The 7,683-nt window shown below is 39.1% G+C and overlaps 1 pseudogene; it reads left to right on the top strand.

Moving 5' to 3' along the window:
• The first annotated feature begins 1,347 nt into the window (after positions 1-1,347).
• LOC102834751 lies at positions 1,348-3,518 on the top strand (annotated as a pseudogene).
• Positions 3,519-7,683: the final 4,165 nt, after the last annotated feature.

Below are 7,683 nucleotides of genomic sequence, written 5' to 3'. Positions count from 1 at the left end.
TGAACATTTCTTCATATGTTTGTTGGCTGCCCGAATCTCTTCCTTGGTGAAATGTCTATTGAGGTCCTGTGCTCATTTTTTAATTGGGTTATTTGTCTTTTTCTTGTAGAGGTGTTGCAATTTCCTATATATTTTAGAGATTAGTCCCTTGTCTGATGTATTGTTGAAAAGGAACTTTTCCCTTTATACTCTTTTGGTGAAGTATTTTGATGCACATAAGTTTTTAATTTTTAGTATGTCCCAATCATCTGTTTTGTCTTCTTTTGTTTGTGCAATATTTGTTAGCCCTCAAATTTTTCCTTATTTTTTCATTGATAGTCTTTGTAATTCTGAGATTCACTTTAGGTCTTTAATCCATGTTGAGTTGGGTTTTTTATATGGTGTGAGGTAAAGGTCTTGTTTCAACTTTTTGCATATCATGGAGCGATTTTTGATGTGAGACATGCTGGCATGGCTGTCAGCATTGCAGGCTGAATATATTCCAGAAAAGGTTTTTTTTTAACTCCTGCTCTGATTTGAATATGCTGAAGAAATGAAAATCTACAGAAAGACTATTTTTGCTGATTAAAAAACAGTTTCCACTTATTGTCTGTTGTATAAGCAAAGGAAAAATATTTAATGAACTACAAAGACTTATAAATGATGATCTAGGAAGTTGGTTGAATGCGTTTTAGTTTGGAAAATCTTGAACTTGTAAAAAATGAAAAACTTTCTCAAAGAAGTTCTAACCTACTAAAAAGAAAATGAAATTATCATTGCTAAACAATAATAAAAAAATTAAAAAACCCAGAACAAATGCAAGAGCTGCAAGAAAGTAGGGACTGCCTGCTGGAAAAACAAATAAGAGAAGAAACACTGGAGCAGGAAGATTTTAACACTAAAAGAGAAAAATTTCAAGAGCAGTTTTAGAACGACGTCACTTTCAGAGTGTCTTGTAGCTGCAGTGGGGCTGTTGGAAAGACCTTTTCAGCACAGGAAGTAGGAAGAACAATCGAAATTGTTCTTATGAAACCTTTTAGATGGAAAGCAGATTTGAGGAATCCAGATTTAGAGATCTTTATACATCTGAATGTGGCACTATGGGTTAACGAACTGGACTGCAAAGTCGGTTTGAACCACAAGGTTGGCGGTTCAAGACCACCAGTTGCTCCTTGGAAACTGGGTCGCTATGGGTCAGAACTGACTTGATGGAACTTAATAACAACATACATCTGAATGATATTTACTCTGTTGTGGGGATTCCTGTTTTCAGGGGTCCTTTAGCCAGCAGAGCTTACACCAGGACTGCAGGACTGCGATCAACCATAGTGTGAGCAATGACATCTCCCACTGAAATTAAAGGATTGTATGGCTCTGACTGACTCCTGGCTAGCCACTGAGAACTCTGCTTTCTCTGTAGTCATATCATGTGATGGATGTTTTTCTCCCACACCCCAAGTACCAGGGGACTAGAGGAGGGGCTGGTACATATCTTTTAGAGCCAATGTGTGGACTTGGAACAATACTTTTAGAAGCTGCTAAAGAATGGCCAGATGTGTATTATGTGGGTGCTGATGTTAGTGACTCACAGGTACTAGGGGCACGTGACAATCTACAAATCCAACTACTTAAAGTCTGTCATAGATTTGCCGTTGCCTTCAGAGAGTGTCAATATTATTTTTTCTGACATTCCATTTGGGAAAAAAGTTCAAGTTAGGAAAAGACATCAAAAGCATTTTGCAAGAACTAGAAAGAGTGCTTCGTGTGGGTGGAACCACTGTACTGTTACTAAGTGAAGTCCACCACAGTCCCCTTTCCTGCTGTGAAAAGAGAAACATCCTTTCGAACTCCAAGAGCAGCCACAGAGATGAACCTGGAATTTAAAAGTGCTTGAATCCTGAGAGGGAGAATGGCATGTCAGAGAAAGTGCCTTCTTCATTTCAACCCAGTAACCATGAGGACATAGACAAAATGTCGCCATTTGGCGCTTTTGGTGCCATTGGAATGCTACAAAGTTAGCCTTGGAAAAACAGGTGCATTTATATTTAAGTATAGGAGCTCTGGTAGCGTAGTGGTTACGAATCGGGCTGCGAACCACAAGGTCAGCAGTTCGAAACTACTACCTGCTCCGCGGGAGAAAGATGAGGCTTTCTGCTCCCGTAAAGATTTACAGCCTCGGAAACCCTGTACAGGGTCACTATGGGTCGGAACCGACTGGTCAGCACTTAACAACAACAACAATAGGAAGTCAGACTCTTCTGGACTATAGCAGGCTTACTTACTACTGTAGCCCAGCTTCAAATCCATGTATTTGAGTTGGACCTCAGTAGAAGATTGTTGTCTCTAGGATTCTTTATCTTGCCAAAGTGTTATTAGTATTGTTAGGTGCTATTTAGTAGGTTCTGGCTCATAATAACCCCATCTAGGGTTTCTGAGGATCAGCTGGTGAGTTTGAACTGCCAACCTTGTGGTTCAAATAACCTTGCAATCCAGTGCTTATCCTACAGCACCACACCAGGACTTCATGTAAATAAATACCTCTGAAGGCAGGTGTGGCTGCTGGAGATTCTTAGTGAGAGTTTCTCCTTTTCAATCTAAAGAGATTGATGTTTCTGACAAAGAACAGTTAATGACTATTTAAGCTAAATGACTGCCGTTTTTGTCAGAATGTGAAAAGGAACTGCTGGGCTATGCATTGTTTCTAAGCAGAAACTTCAAAAGTTTTCTTGAGTTCATATAAAATGTATCACATCAACACAACCTTAGTTAAAATTCTAGCTATGAAATCTTTAGAAATGTAGGCGCCTTTGTGTAGTAACGCTTTTGATATTAAACTAGGTTTTTAAACCAATGATGTTTTTCTCCATTGGAATGAAAATAATTTTTAATTGCAGTTCATTTTTTATTTCCCATGTACATACATCAATGGGAATAACAGCAACATGAATTAAAGCCAATATCCTTCAATATGAAAAAAAAAAAACCTTGTGAAAAAATATCATTATCTTTTCCTTCAATTTTTCCATGACCTTTTTGAAGCCCTCTTTTATCTTTATCTATCTCTGTGGTGGTGGTGGTGCAAGTCCTGGTGTGGCACTGTAAGTTAAGGTGCTGGACTGCAAGGTTGGTTTGAACTGCAAGGTCAGTGGTTCAAGATCACCACCCATTTCTCGAAAACACTACACAAGGTAGCTATGAGTCTTAACTGACTAGACGGCACTTAACAACAACAACAATGGTGTTGGCATGCCATGGAGTCAGTCCTGTATAGGATTTCCCAGGCAGTAATCTTTACAGGAGCAGAAAGTCTTATCTTTCTCCCGTGGAGCGGCTGGCAGGTTTGAATTGTTGATCTTGTGGTTAGCAGTCCAACACTGGCCCACTTCGCTACCAGGTTTCGTTATCTTTATCTATATGTCTATGTTTTTAAATGTTTAAGCCATAAAAGTGTTGGTGTTTCAGGATATAGTATGACTATTTTGAGTTGTATCAGCAATGCCCAGGCACAGATAAGTCTACATAAACTCTCATCTACATAGGGAACTCCACATACTCAAGAAACATATACATACACCAAGTGGAGAAGCCATGGAAGAGATGAGTTGATACTCTCTTACTTGTAAGCTTATGTGAACTGAAGCTCAACTGTTAGATCAGTGGTGAGATGTGCCACTCCATTACTACCTACTCATATGCCTCAAGTAAATTCTGGAACTTACTTTACACTTCCCCGAATAATCCTAGTCATTCAAAGATGTTTTGTTGTTGTTGTTAGGTGCCATCGAGTCGGTACCTACTCATAGTGCCCCTATGCACAACAGAACAAAACACTGCCCGATCCTGGGCCAACCTCACTACTGTTGCTACGCTTCAGTCCATCGATGCTGCCACTTGGCCTATCCATCTAGTTGAGGGTCTTCCTATTTTTCTCTGACCCTCCACCTTACCAAACATGATATCCTTCTCTAGTGACTGATCCCTCCTGATAATATGTCCAAAGTATGAGAGATGAAGTTTAGCCATCTTGGCCTCCAAGGAGCACTCTGGCTGCACTTCTTCCAAAATGGATCTGTTGGTTCTTTTGGCAGTCCATGGCACTTTCAATATTCTCCTCCAACACCACAACTCAAAAGCGTCAATTCTTCTACGGTCCTCCTTATTCACTGTCCAGCTTTCACATGCATATGAGGTTATTGAAAATTCAAAGATGAGAACACTTTTATATTTCCTGGATTTGGATGTGTTTATGAAGTGTGAATCTACTAAATGACAACATAACCTAAATAAATGACTTATCTCTAGTTTGCGGAGTAGTATACCATGAGTGTCTTGGTGTGGCACTGTAGGATAAGCACTGGACTATTAATCTAAAGATCAGTAGTTCAAACTCACCAGTCTCTCCTTGGAAACCCTATACAAGGTAGCTATGAGTCAGAACCAACTCAAGGCACTTAACAACAACATTTCATGAGGAAGTATATCCAGACCCTATAGGATTCATCCTGAACTTGATTTTACATGATTATGACAGTGTATGTACAGAACTCTGGTAGCAGAGTGGATTACAAGTTGGACTGCTAACTACAAAGCTAATGTTTCCAATTTATCAGCTGCTCCTCAGAAGAAAGATGAAACTTTCTGCTCTCATAAAGACTGACAGCTTCAGAAACGCTATACAGGGTCACTATGAGTTGGGACCAACTCAAGGGCATATATCTCCATTACCACCAGCAGTAGTGTGTATTCTGTGACTGAACACTGAGTGAAGTTTCCTTGATAGGCTTCTAATTGAAAGTGGGGAAACAAATGGCTGTGGGCTTTCTTCTTCTGGTGGTTCTCAGCAAGCAGACACTGTGGTCTCATTGACTGCTCTATTGGTGGAAAAGCTAATGATCTAAATCCAACAGATGCTTGGAAGCACAGCACAAGTTAAAATATGCAACCAACAGAAATAAAAACCGTGGGCTGTTTGACACACACATAGAGAGCGCTTCCTATAATTAGAGATAATTATCAATGTTAGGAGATCAAATGCATCTTTTTTGGTCCTTGAAAAGCTAAATATAAACTGCGAACAGACACCAGCAGGTACACTAAATTTACAAGATGAAAGCTCTCTTGTAAGAAGGAGCTAAACCATTTTTATAGCTAGTCCCCTTCTTAGCATTCCATGTATGCTTTTCAAAGTACAGGTTGTCCAAGACTATGAAAGAGTTCTGTTCCTAAATCTGTTTTGAAATTGAATTTGTATGTAAGTCAGAACAGTTAGATAATGTTGGTATGTAACATCAGATAGTCAAGTGTCTTATATGGTATATAGTATACTTTTCTATGCATTAAAAAAACCCACTTGCATACTAAAACATCTGTAACATAATAATACAGTAATGATAATAATAATGGAGTCATGGTATGGTTCTGTAGGATAAGCACTGGACTCAGAAAACCTATATAGGATCGCTAGTCAGAAGTGACTAGGAGGCACGTAGTAGCAACGGAACAGCAGTAATACTAACATTTTGATGCATTTCACAAAGTAGCAACTGTCTGTTAGTACCAATCATTGTAGGTACATTAAAATTTTAACATAATAGGCTTTTCAAGGGCTAGTTTGCAACTAAGGGTTACGTGTAAGTACTTCATTTGTAACCCGGGGACTGCCTGTATATCTTAAATAAATTATTTGCTACGTATCGTTTCCAGTAGTATAATTTATTTTTCAGGTAGACAGCCATTCCTTTCAATCAAAAACAAGAGAAAGGAACTATGGTGTACTTCTACAAAATGAAAACGAATGGTCTCTGTAAATGTGTTCTCATTGCATTGCTTACATGAGATTCTAAGTCTTTAAAACAAAATTTATATTGCTGAAATTAAAATACCAAATAGGGGCACAATACAACCTCTTTTTTCTCATTCCTGTTCAAGTCTAACTCTGGTTTAACCAGGCTATTCAATTCCCAGAGATATTTTAACTGGGTGAACTCCACTTAACAATTTTATATCTAGTATCGAGTCCTGGTCGATGGCACTTAACCACAACAACAATGGAATCCTGTTGTAGCTCTGTAGAATAGTCACTGGACTACTAATCGCAAGGTCAGTGGTTCAAACCCCCCAGCCACTCCTCAGAAACCCTATACAGGGTCACTATGAATCAGAAGCAACTCCGCAGCACTTAACAACAACAAATAGAGAACTCATGTATTCCTTATACTGACAAAAATATTTAGTAACTTAGGCTTTAGGTATAATAGATGGTCCCTGGGTGGTATGAATGGTTTCCACAAATCTGTTAACATAAAGCTTGACCGTTTGAATCTATTCAGTGGCACTGTAGGGTCTCTATGGGTTGGTGGCAGTGGGTTTAGTTTATTTTTATTTTTTAGTGCCACTGAGGAAGGCCTGGAAATCAGCTACAGGCAAGGAAACCCTATGAAGCAGTTCTACTCTATAACAATGGGGTCACCATGAGTCAGAATAGATTTGATAGCAATGGATTTAGTGTAGTACAAACTACCTGGAAAAGGACATTTTTACCCACTAGATAATATATTTTTCTTTTCCCTGCACATCATACTTAAAAGCAATTGTTTTGCTCCCATAACAAGGGAAATGGGATTGTTCTCAGAACTTTCAAGGCCACAACTAGAACGGTTCCTTAATGTACATGGTTTGCATGGGAAACTCATACCTGAAAGAAAACTGGAGACTGAATGAAAGAGAAAAATGGATAAAACAAAAAATTGAATTCACTGCCGTCAAGTCAATTGTGACCCTTGGTGACTCATGGTGGGTTTGAACTGTCAACCTTTTAATTAGCAGCTCAGTGCAAAGCATTTGTGCCACCTAAGCACCTAGAAAAAGCAGTACTATCTAGGCAGTCAACAACAGACTGCAGGTGCTTTTATGTTTTGATAATGCAAATAGGTAGGACTTTATGGAGTAAGCAAAGATGTTCTTCTTAAATATTATTTATGGTTTCCCTATTTTCTATCAAAGGAGCCTTGGTAGCATAGTGGATTACAAGATGGACTGCTAACTTCAAGGTCAGCAGTTCAAATCTACCAGCCGCTTTACAGGGGAAAGATGAGGCTTTCTGCTCCCGTCACAATTTACAGCCTCAGAAACTCTATGTAGGGTCGCTCTGAGTAGGAACTGACTCCAAGGAACACAACCACCACCACCATTTTCTATTAGAATACTGGTGACATTGGATTATTCACTGCCCATCAAGCATAGTATTTAGTTTTCTGCCTTCAAGACTTTTCCTGTGACACTGTTGGGAATTTCCCCTCTTCTCTTGTTCTTCTCTGCCTTATTCTCACCCCTCTCATGTGTTTATAGACTTCACCCACTTCTGGAAGGGCCCACTCAGAGAACATCAGTGTGGATCCCCACCTGGTCCTCACAGGCATTAGGCCAGCCTTATCTGTGTTCCCAAAACACTTGGAGTACAACTTGTGATTTATAGTTGCTCCTTGCTTTGTATTTGTATTCATTATCTATGTATCCATTCCTTCCACTAAATCATCCGATGTTTCTGCTCCTTGCTACTTTTCTAGGATCTGACACAAGGTCTTTACACAGCTATTCAGAAAATACTCCATGGGTGCATACTTATATTAGAAATTGAAATTAGAGCATGTGTGAGCTAACTATGACCTGAGGAAAGATCACTTGCTTCTGTAAATAAAATTTCAT

Source organism: Chrysochloris asiatica, unplaced genomic scaffold (genome assembly GCF_000296735.1).
Source record: "Chrysochloris asiatica unplaced genomic scaffold, ChrAsi1.0 scaffold00018, whole genome shotgun sequence".
In the NCBI taxonomy this organism is placed as follows: domain Eukaryota; kingdom Metazoa; phylum Chordata; class Mammalia; order Afrosoricida; family Chrysochloridae; genus Chrysochloris; species Chrysochloris asiatica.
This window is presented reverse-complemented; position numbering and strand designations above follow the sequence as displayed.